General features: G+C 44.6%; 1 pseudogene; it reads left to right on the top strand.

The window, feature by feature from the left end:
• The first annotated feature begins 1,163 nt into the window (after window positions 1-1,163).
• On the top strand, window positions 1,164-4,438 carry LOC124478857 (annotated as a pseudogene).
• Window positions 4,439-11,433: the final 6,995 nt, after the last annotated feature.

Genomic DNA, 11,433 nt, shown 5'->3' with positions numbered 1-11,433 from the left:
AACGTTGTAACCTCCTAAACTGTGCAATGGAACGTAAATTAAAATACAAGTAACTCAATTGCTACCAAGACAAAGCTTTTGACACCTACGTCTATGTAGTCCAAATATTGACAGATCCTTAGGGGTGGGAAAAAAATAAATAATAATAAATATATATGAGAGAATAATGGTTGTGCTCGCCGAAGGCGTGAGCACACCCAATAATAATACCACCATTAGGAATAGGGTTTTCCTTACGGAGAAATCCTAATAAGAAGAAGAAAATGTAGAAATATTTAAGTGGCTTCCCCACTTGGCCACCAAATATAGCTGCAAGCAGTGATGCGGATTCCTCCCCAAAATGGCAAAATATTATAAAAATGTACAAGGTCAAGAGTTGGACAACCAGAGAGAAATACGACTTCATGTTTGGCCAACAACAATAGGCTGAATGGGGATTTGAATTTATGAGCATAAGGTTACAAGTCAGTCTCTCTATCCTGTCTGCTACACAATCGAAATCGCTAAATTGTTAGGGAGTCAGATGGCTGAGCGGTGAGGGAGTCCGGCTAGTAATCAGAAGGTTGCCGGATCGATTCTCCGCCGTGCCTAATGACGTCATGATGACTTCACCCTACTTGCCTCGGGGGGAATGTCCCTGTACTTACTGTAAGTCGCTCTGGATAAGAACGTCTGCTAAATGACTAAATGTAAATGTCCACACCAACTGTTGAGATTTTATGAATAGAAAGGGCAGTATTACCTTTGGTCAGCTTTGGGACAGTTTAAGTTTAAGAAACGGTCGACATTTCAATGTGAAATTGCATGAAATTGCACATGGTACCACTTCAGAATGATGACATCTCGAAGCCAATAAGGTTTGAAAAACCATCAGTCAAAATGATATTTGATTTATTGACACAAAGATATTGAGGCAATGTGGACATTTACATAAATACACCCCTTTCAACCATTTTGTATTCAGGGCTCCAGACTAACTTTTTCATTTGGTTGCACTGGTGCACCTAACTTTTTTATTTAGGTGCACCAGCACAAAATTTAGATGCACCCAAATTTTTCACTTCAGGTAGTGGTCTGATTAATGAAGATACTACATTTTTGGCGACGAGCATTATGCAGAAACCCTGAGGACAATCTAAAGGGTTGAAAGGAGGAGATGAATCATGGCTACAGGGGCTATCGGCTCGCTAGCAGCATTTGATGCAAAAGCTCAAACGTGGGAAGAGTATTCAGAAATACTAGAGCAATTTTTCGTGGCTAATGAAATCGTGGAAGAGGGTAAGCAAAGACCTATTCTGATAAGTGTTGTGGGACCACAAACTTACAGTGTGATGCGAAATATTCTGAGCCCTACAAAACCAAGTGAAAAGATTTATAAACAACCCGTTGAAATGATCAAAAATCATTTCAATCCTAAACCCAGTGAGATTGTACAGAGATTTGATTCCAGAACAAAAAGCCGACAGAGACTGTGACTGAGTATGTAGCAGAGTTACGTTGTTTAGCACAAGACTGTAATTACGGAGCAACTTTAGACCAAATGCTGAGGGATCGACTTGTTTGTGGCATAGATAATGATCGGATGCAGAGACGGTTGCTTTCGGAAGCAAATCTGACATTTGAGACTGCTTTTAAAATTGCAGTAGCCACTGAAGCCGCCAGCAGAAATGTGCTTGATTTGCAAACCAGAGCTAGCGTACAGGCAGGTAGCAACGTCATGTTTGTAACGCGAAAACCTGGTCAAGAAAGAAAGGGGGACACTGGTGAACAAACAGAATACAGAGAATGCAATAGATGCAGGGGGAAGAATCACATAGCCAATGACTGTAGATTTAAGACGGATAAATGTTATGAGTGCGGGAAGATAGGTCATATCGCTAGGGCCTGTCGCAACAAACTAAGGGGACTCGCGATGCCTGAAAAAAGTAAAAAAGGAGTGCGTCCACACCGAGCGTTCCATGTCAGTGAAACTGTTGAGAGTGATTAATCTGAAGAAACATTCACTTTAGCGTGTGTAAAAACTGATGCCTGGAAGAAAGTGAAACCCCTCACTGTTGAGTTACATGTTAATGGTAGACTTGTAAACTTTGAAATTGACACGGGATCTAATGTCAGCCTTATGAATGAGGGCATGTGCAAGGGCATCTGGAAAGGCTCAGAAGCTCCCAAACTGAGACTCATAAAAATCAAGTTGAGAACTTATACAGGAGAGCCATTAGAGATAGTGGGTATGGTGGATGTTTATGTCAAATACCAGCAGCAGGAAAGGACAATGCCACTTGTCATAGTGAGAGGAACAGGACCATGCTTACTAGGCAGAGCTTGGCTTGACGAGATTCATATACAATGGCAGGAGATAAAACTGGTACAGTCGGAGATGATGACATTGCAACAGGTGGTATCCCAGCATGAGGAGGTGTTCAAGGAGGAGCTGGGGACATTAAGAGGCACTACTGCTACTCTTCATGTGCCATCTGATGCCACACCAAGGTTTTTCAGACCTAGATCTGTGCCATATGCCCTGAAAGCAAAAGTGGAGGGGGAGATTGATCGACTGCTGCGGGACAAAATCATCTCGCCTGTCAAGTATTCCGAGTGGGCAGCTCCTGTTGTTCCTATCTTGAAACCGGATGGCAGTATTAGATTATGCAGTGACTACAAACTCACGGTCAACACAGTGTCGACATTGGAGCAGTATCCAATACCAAGAGTGGAAGATCTTTTTGCTCTGTTGGAGGGAGGAAAGCAGTTTACAAAACTGGACATGAGTCACGCATACCAACAAATCATCATAGATGAGAGCTCCAAGAAATACTTGACAGTGAATACACAAAAAGGGTTATTCACATATAATTGTCTGCCGTTTGGAGTTGCTTCAGCTCCTGCAATCTTCCAGAGAACAATGAAGGGATTATTGCGAGGTATTCCTGGAGTAGTTGTTTATCTGGATGATATATTGGTGACTGGCGTAGACCAAGAAAGTCACTTGAAGGCGCTGGATGAAGTGTTGTTGAGACTGAAAGAAGCTGGATTGAGACTGAAACAGGGGAAATGCGTGTTCCTGGCAGATGAAGTGGAATATTTAGGCCACAGAGTGGACGCACAGGGTCTCCATCCTCTAGAAACAAAAGTGAAAGCCATTGGAGAAGCACCAGCACCAAGGAGTGTCACTGAGCTGAAAGCATACCTGGGGTTGCTAAACTATTATAATAAGTTCCTTCCAAACCTGGCAACACTGCTAGCCCCTCTACATCTGCTACTGAGAAAATATGTTCAGTGGGTGTGGAAAAAGCCCCAACAAGAAGCTTTTGAGGAATTGAAAGCTCTACTAAAGTCAGCAGAGGTACTAGTGCATTACTCATCAGATTCAGAACTGACTCTGGCTTGTGATGCCTTGCCCTACGGGGTTGGTGCAGTGCTCTCGCAGCGCAGAAAAGGAGAGAGTGTGGAGAAACCCCTTGGGTTCATGTCAAGGACGCTAACACCTGCAGAAAAGCGTTATTCGCAGTTGGACAAGGAAGGCTTGGCTGTGATTTTTGGCATCCGTAGATTTCACAAGTACTTGTATGGTCGTGCATTCACAATTTGCACCGATCATAAGCCCTTGATCAGTTTGTTCAATGAAGCGAAGGCAGTTCCTCAAATGGGAACACCCAGAGTGCAAAGATGGGCTGTGATGTTGCAAGCATATCAGTACAACATTGTGTACAAGCCAGGAAGGTACCATCAAAATGCTGATGCGCTCAGTAGACTCCCAGTGCCAGGAAAGGGAGAACCTGATGACACTGAGGAGCATGTGCTGATGATGGACTTAATGGATGAGTCGCCTGTAAGTGCTAAACAAATTAAGAAGTGGACTTTGCATGATATAACGCTCTCTGGGGTACATGAGTACATCTTAAAGGGTTGGCCTGAGAAAGTGGAACCACTACTGTTACCGTACTATCACAGGAGAGATGCTTTGAGTGTCAAAGATGGTTGTGTGACATGGGGAGCGAGAATCATTATACCATCACAAGGTCGAGCGGCTGTGTTTGAACAGTTACATCAGACCCATTCTGGCATGTCCCGTATCAAGGGATTGGCCCGATCGTACATGTGGTGGCCTGGTATGGATCAGGAGGTAGAGAGAGTGGTTCAGAATTGTGAGGTGTGTCAATGTTTCAGAAAGGCACCTGCTCAAGCTCCTTTGCACCCATGGGAGTAGCCGGCTACGCCCTGGGAAAGACTTCATGTGGACTACGCAGGGCCCTTCTTAGGAAAGATGTTCCTCGTTCTGGTAGACTCTCATTCAAAGTGGATGGACGTTTATCCTGTCACAAATGTCCCACAGAGAATGACCAGGATGGTGACACTTCTGCATTGTCTAGTGCAGATGTTGTCAATGCACCTGCAGAGGAGAGGTCTGCCCTTGAGAATAGACAGTCGCTGGACTTGACGGTTAGTGAAACGGAAACTAAACAACCTACGAATCTGAGAAGGTCTGCAAGAGAGAGATGTTCTCCGGCTCATTTGAAGGACTATGTTTCATAAGCCAAGTTTGACACGGATGCATTGGCTGCTCTTCACTTAGATCTTTAGAATGTGTTGTTGAGTTAGTGTTATATGCTGTCTGTAATGTTATTGGTATTTCGTAAGTGAGGGTGATGTAATAATACTGATATTAATAGAAAAAAAGTATGACACCTAAGTAATATATATATATATGTTTTATACTAGAAAAAGACGGCAACCCAAATTGTTTAGCTTTAGTGGGAGGGGATGTAGTATCCTGGAGTAACCACTAGGGGTTGTTTTGGGTATCACTGAGGTTGTGTTCTTGCCTAACAAGTTAGTTGAAGAAGACGTGCCATGCGGAGGCTAGCAGAGTTCTGTCTGCTACTCTAATGTTGAAACAGTAAAGTAAAGTCAATTCAACTCACTTCAGGTAGTGGTCTGATTAATGAAGATACTACAAATACATTCATATATTATGTAATTGATCGTAAACAAGAATTAGGTGTAGGTAAATATTGGTTTCATTTGAAACACAATTAAACTGTATATGAAAATAAAAATCTTGTGAACAGTGCCTCACTGAGCTGCCAAACTAAAACATTTCAAAATAGAAACTGCTACTGACCTAACATTTCATGGCTCAAAGTCTTATGCTGTTGCATGCCCTTCAAATGACCAACACCTGTAATTAGGCTTTCTTGCGCTTTGGCCTTGGCTAAACCAGCTTGCCACACTCTCCCTAGCATCAAAACCAAGCTCCATGGGTTAGCTCCATGGCCCAGCTCCGTAACTCAGGGGTAGACAATTAATTTTGACAAGGTGCCACATGAGAAACTTGAAATGTGTTGGAGGGCCGCATCAACAAGAACTTGAACTTAATTCTGCTCACTATTCATTTCCCCCCATTTTAAAAAGCAGTGAAGTATATATTTTGATTAGCTGCTACTGGTTATCAGAAGAATAAGGATATTCAGTAAATGTTTATATAAATATTTAACATGTTGGTTAACTAGGAAAATACTATCGAAGTATCAGAAAAAACTAAAATAATCATGATATCAGTGTTTCATTTGATTTGTAACTAGTTAATCTTCACAAACCATGAAAAGTTGTTTTGCAGTATGTTAAAGATATGCAATTGATCAACTTTATACAAAAAACAATACTTTTTTCCAATAAATGTTGTTCTGTGAGAGGAATCCACTGGAATTGAACAAGTGCGTCGAAATCTGGCTGAAAGTCTGACTTGGATATGCAAAAGACAGCTGAAAGGTGATGATCAGGGACCTACAGTTTAACTAGCAAACCATTAACCATCAGCCCGCGCCCACTGAATCAATCAAGTTCTTATTATGTCCGCGTTAGTTTTTTTCTTTAATCGCTTAGTGCCGTTTCAAATTATAATCCTTCAACACAGCAACCTGTTCTCCAAAACTAAGAACACTTAGAAGTCCATGTCTTGTTAAAAACTCTACATTCTGTATCAACCTTTTGTTTTTCATTTACATTTACATTTAGTTATTTAGCAAACGCTCTTATCCAGAGCGACTTACAGTAAGTACAGGGACATTCCCCCGAGGCAAGTAGGGTGAAGTGCCTTGCCCAAGGACACAACGTAATTTGGCTCCATCGAACTGGCAACCTTCAGATTACTAGCCCGATTCCCTAACCGCTCAGCCACCTGACTCCCCATTTTTGAGGGCTAACTCTCCTGTCGGTGAGGTTGCGCAAGCGCACATTTGTAGTCTTTCAGGACTACATATTTACCACCGCTCAAGACATTTATTTATTTCAATTTTTGATTAACCTCACGCGGGCCGGATTGGGACTGCCTGTGGGCCGGTTGTGGCCCGCGGGCCGTACAATGCCCAGGTCTTCCATAACTGATTCTCTGGGGCCCGTTCTCCGTACGTCGCTAACTCAGTTAGCTGGATTTGATTGTTGACGATTTGTCATTATCTTGGATTGTTCGGTTCTTCAAAGTTCATCCTAGACTTGCTGTCATAGCAACACGTCCGTGAACTTAAACTTGCTCGGGAGCAGGTTTATTTTATGTAAACACGATTAGTTTGAGGCTTTACAAGCAGAGGTGATACAGGAAGTCTGTCACAGACATGTCTTGTCCGTTTTTACTACAGGAACCTGTTGCAGAAGGTGCAAGAATAATTAGCAGAATTCAACATGAAACCGAATAAATTGCTCATTGCGTGATAGATGGGCTCCTTAAGCACAGCGCGATATGATAGCCTAAACTTTTTGAGAGGATAGCCTATCTTTTTTTTGTGAGGGTGTCATTTACATTATCAATTTGTTGAAACCACATCATATGATTTAAAGATGATGAATGAAAATATGAAATATGAAAAAGAACAACAACATAGGCCTAGCTAACAGTAATAAGCGATAAAACGCGTGGTCACGACTATAGAGCTACATTTAATTTGGTCTGCTACTTTTTGTCAGCCTTCTTTCTTGGATTTTGCAGACTTTGAGGTGTTCCCTGGGGTTCTGATTACATCTTCAAATTCGGTGTAACCTTCGAGAAAGCTCTTGCGCTCTGTTGCGGAAAAAGCAGGGCGCTCATTTTGGCCACGGTGAGCAGCCATAGACTTATGTGAGCAGCCAATAGCAGCGTTGCTGATCAAGGTTCCTACTATCAACACATACCCCCTGTTAGACCAACGCATAACTCAATCCAGCTATACTAATTATAATCAATATGGGTATTCAAAGAACCGAATTAGCAGGGCTGCCAACTTTTCCAAAAACTTCCCTCCCCCCAAAGGCGAGTTTACATGGCTGCATAGCCGCGGGAACATATTTTATCAGGAGGGTGCTGGCGGGGGCTTAATGTTGCGGGGCGGCAGGGAGGAACTGGGAGTACAAATTGGCCCTGGACTTTGATCCAGACCGGCCCACCAGAACTGGCCCCCATATACGCCACCACAGCTGCCCTGCTAATGCAAGCATAGTCTGTGTTCAATGTGATGCGAGTTATGGAGTTCAATCCTTAAAGGTTGCGCGCATACTTTATTTGAGCGCAAAATAGTTGAGCTTCATGTAAAATAAACAGCCGTTTTTCACCTTGTCTAGTGAAGGTGATTTCTTTGTCTCTTAATTTTTCAGCCCCACCCTACGTTTCATACCCTGGTTTTCCATAGTTATTCTTCTCCTGGTGCTCCCGATTGCCAGTCCGCTACTGCGGAGCTGTGCCACGGTGGTGGATTTTTAAGTCATATCATTTAAAATTGTGTGTTTTGTCAGGGGGTGCTGCAGCACCCTCAGCACCCCTAGTTCACACCCCCAGTGTAGGCCTACAGGGATATCTGGACCAAACAGAGGCAAAGAACCGCCCAATCTCTGTCTCTGGTTAGTTTAGACCACGATATGATCCAACCATGAGTGTGAGTTCCGTCAAAAAAGAAACAAACGCTTCGTTCCTGGAGAGGCAGCGGAGGTTAGGTGCACCGGTGCGACCTAGGAAACATTTTATTCGCACCCGTACAAATGTTGGTCGCATATGCGCACTCAGGAGCCCTGGTATTGCATTTCTTATTCAATTTCACCCTGTCTAAAGACACATCTGCCCACAGGTCATGCCAAGGCAGAAATGCTGCGGTGGCCGCATGAGGTTTAGGGGTAGTCCAAAAACATGCCTCCCACAGTTGGCACATTTTCCCCAAGATGGCTGAAAAACTGCAGATATTGTAACTTCTCTTGAGTAGATCTCTTTCCAGAATATCAGTCAACGCACTATTAACAATACTCATGTGGGCAACTGGGCTACGGCAGAGCTCATGATCAACTCCTTGCGAGAATAAGCTATGGCGCAGTATAGCAGCCGACTCTCTGGTCCCATTAAAATACACAACATGCACTAACAGGGTGGCCAAGAACATTATATTAACTGATAAACAATAACATTACAAACATCTAACTGAACAAACAGACCAGGTGAGGTCATTGCTGATGTTCACCCCGAGGAACTTGAAGCAGCTGACCTTCTCCACTTCAGATCCATTGATGAGTAGGGGTGCATGCTCCTCCTCCTGCCGCTTCCTATAGTCCACAACCATCTCCTTGGTCTTGCTGATGTTAAGAGAGAGGTTATTGTCCTGACACCATGATGTCAGGGTGTCAACCTCCTCTCTGTAGGCTGACTCGTCACTGTCAGAGATGAGGCCCACGATGGTTGTGTCGTCAGCAAACTTAACAAGGAGGTTGGAGCTGTGCGTTGCCGCACAGTCATGAGTGAACAAGGAGAACAGGAGAGGGCTGAGCACACAGCCCTGGGGGTGTTCTTGGGCACAGGGATAATGGTGGTCCTCTCGAAGCAGGTGGGGAGTACAGACAGGTTAAGGGAGAGATTGACGATGTCACAGAAGACCCCCGCCAGCTGGTCAGCGCAGCCCCTGAGGACCCTACCTGATATGCTGTCTGGGCCAGGTGCCTTGCGAGGGTTGATCTTCTTAAAGCACAGCCTCACCTCGGCTTCAGTTAGTGTGGGCACACCACTGACTGGGTCACTGTCCCTCTCAAAGCGAGCGTAGAAGGAGTTCAGCTCGTCTGGCAGTAGGACAAAGGACTGGGTCTCATTGTAGCCTCTCCCTTTGTAGTCAGTAATGGCTTAAGTCCACTCCACATGCGCCTGGGGTCAGAGCCATGGTAGCTGGACTCCACCTTGGTCCTGTAAGCCCTTTTCGCTGCTTTTATGGCCTTCAGAAGGTCGTATCTGGCCTTCCTGTACTCATCAGGGTCCCCAGAGTTAAAGGCAACAGTGCGGGCTCTCAGCTTGGCCCGGACCGCGGCATCAACCCAGGGCTTCTGATTTAGGAAAGACCAGACCACCTTCTTGGGGACAACGTCATCAATGCAGTGCTGGATGTAGCTGGAAACAGTGTCTGAGTATTCGTTAATGTCCCCATCTGCTGCCTCCTTGAACATCAGTGGTGTCAAAGCAGTCCTGGAGGGTCGCCACACACTCATCACTCCATAGGTGAACTGACCTCTCAACCGGTCTGACCTGTTTAAGCTTTTGTTCATATGCGGGGAGGAGAAGAATGGAGGTGTGATCAGCCTTCCCAAAATCAGGGCGGGGGAGGGGTTTGTAACTTCCCTTGAATGCTGTATAACAATGGTCAAGAATCTGGTCTCCACGTGTGAAGAAGTCAATGTGCTGATAGTTCTTGGGCAGGACTTTCATTCATGTTAGCTCTGTTGAAATCACCAACAACAATGAAGGCTGCCTCTGGGTGCACATTTTCCAGACCATTGATAATCCCATACAGTTCATCCAAAGCAGCGACCTTGTCTGCCTGGGGGGGGGATGTAGACTGCACTCATGACGACCGCAGTGAATTACCGAGGTAGATAGAAGGGTCTGATTTTTAGTTAGCAGCTCAAGGACCGGAGAGCAGTGAGATACTTGTACAGCTACATCCGTAGCCCAGAGAGAGTTAACCATAATACAGACCCCTCCGCCCCTGCACTTCCCTGAATCAGCTGTTCTGTCCTGGCGGTATATGGTGAATCCCAACGGTGTAACCGCTGTGTCGGAGATCTCCGGAGACAGCCAGGTCTCGACGAATGCCAGTACACAGCAGTTCCTGATGTCCCGTTGGAATTTGACACGAGCGTTAAGTTCATCCATTTTGTTGTTGATGGACTGAACGTTAGCTAATAAGATGGTTGGAAAAGCAGGTTTGAAGCATCGTTTCCGAGTTCGAACAAGAACTCCAGCACGCCGGCCTCGTTTCTTCTTCCTCCGTATCGCAGGTAAACAGAACGGCGGAACAACAAAGGGTCAGCTGCAGTCCGAGCTCGCACTCTGGAATATAACTGGAATTAAAGTTCGTAAAATAATCCTTGCCAAGTGACAACTTAATGTCCAGAAGTGTCTGCCGGTCGTACTGAATAAACGACAATATAATATTGACAAAACAAGTAACAAACATTAAAGCTAGGTGTTTGCGGAGCTCTCGTCGGCGCTGCCATCTCTTAGGCGCACCGGATCTCACTTCGGCAAGCATTATAAGATATGGGTGAAGTTTAAACAGCTGTAATTCAGTGATCTTTTGAGATATCAAGGCAGGGGCAGGCAGAAAGGGCAGGCCAGCTGGATGAAGCTGTCATGGGGGCAGGGCTGAAGAGAAGCTGTCCGGCTAGAGAGTGGTAGTCCAGCAAGGGGTCTATGTTGCTCTTAGCATCCTCTGTTGCATCTTCTGTTACACTCAGCATTCTCTGTTGTTGCTCTCAGCATGCTCATTTGCACTCTGTTGAGCAAGCCTCGGCATGACCTGTAAAAGTGAAGAAATAGTCCATGCCAGTGGTGAAAAATGAAGCTTTTTCCGTCTACACTTGATACAGACTTCAGTTTTAACTGTGAAATGCAGTGGCAATACTTGAGCTTGAATCCAAATGTGTTGGAAACCCATGTCACTATAAACACAGGCTCTAGCAAGAGTATTTAGCTCTAAACTGGTTAATATACACTTCTGACCAAAGACCAGCTCGACCTTTGCCTGTAAACAGACCTGTCAGAGACCTTTAAATAAACTGATCGAGTGAAACTAGCCTGGCTACCGTAGGTCGCTTTCTCAGGCAAATGACGAATGAAACAGGCTTGCTTTGAAAAATAGTATACACTGGCTATCTTCAGCAGGCTCTTGTCTACAAAAAGCAGTCCTCTTTAAAATTTTTGGAATAGAATTGAGTGAAATACAAAATTGTTTACACACTGCCAGTGAGCGAGCCGAGTCTGACTCTGAGGCTAAAGTCAAAACAATGTACAGGATCCCCAGGACGCAGTCTCACTCCACTTGCAAGTTTTGCACAAATCACAAAAAAAAACATCTGGCTAAAAGCACAATCCCCACATCTCTTGAGGGCTGCCCTGCTCGTCTTTTTTGGGTGTAGACCGAAATGTAAAATTGAGAA

The sequence above is a fragment of the Hypomesus transpacificus genome, chromosome 16 (genome assembly GCF_021917145.1).
Source record: "Hypomesus transpacificus isolate Combined female chromosome 16, fHypTra1, whole genome shotgun sequence".
Taxonomy (NCBI): domain Eukaryota; kingdom Metazoa; phylum Chordata; class Actinopteri; order Osmeriformes; family Osmeridae; genus Hypomesus; species Hypomesus transpacificus.
The sequence above is the reverse complement of the archived record's forward strand: the minus strand, read 5'-3'. Positions and strand labels throughout refer to the sequence as shown.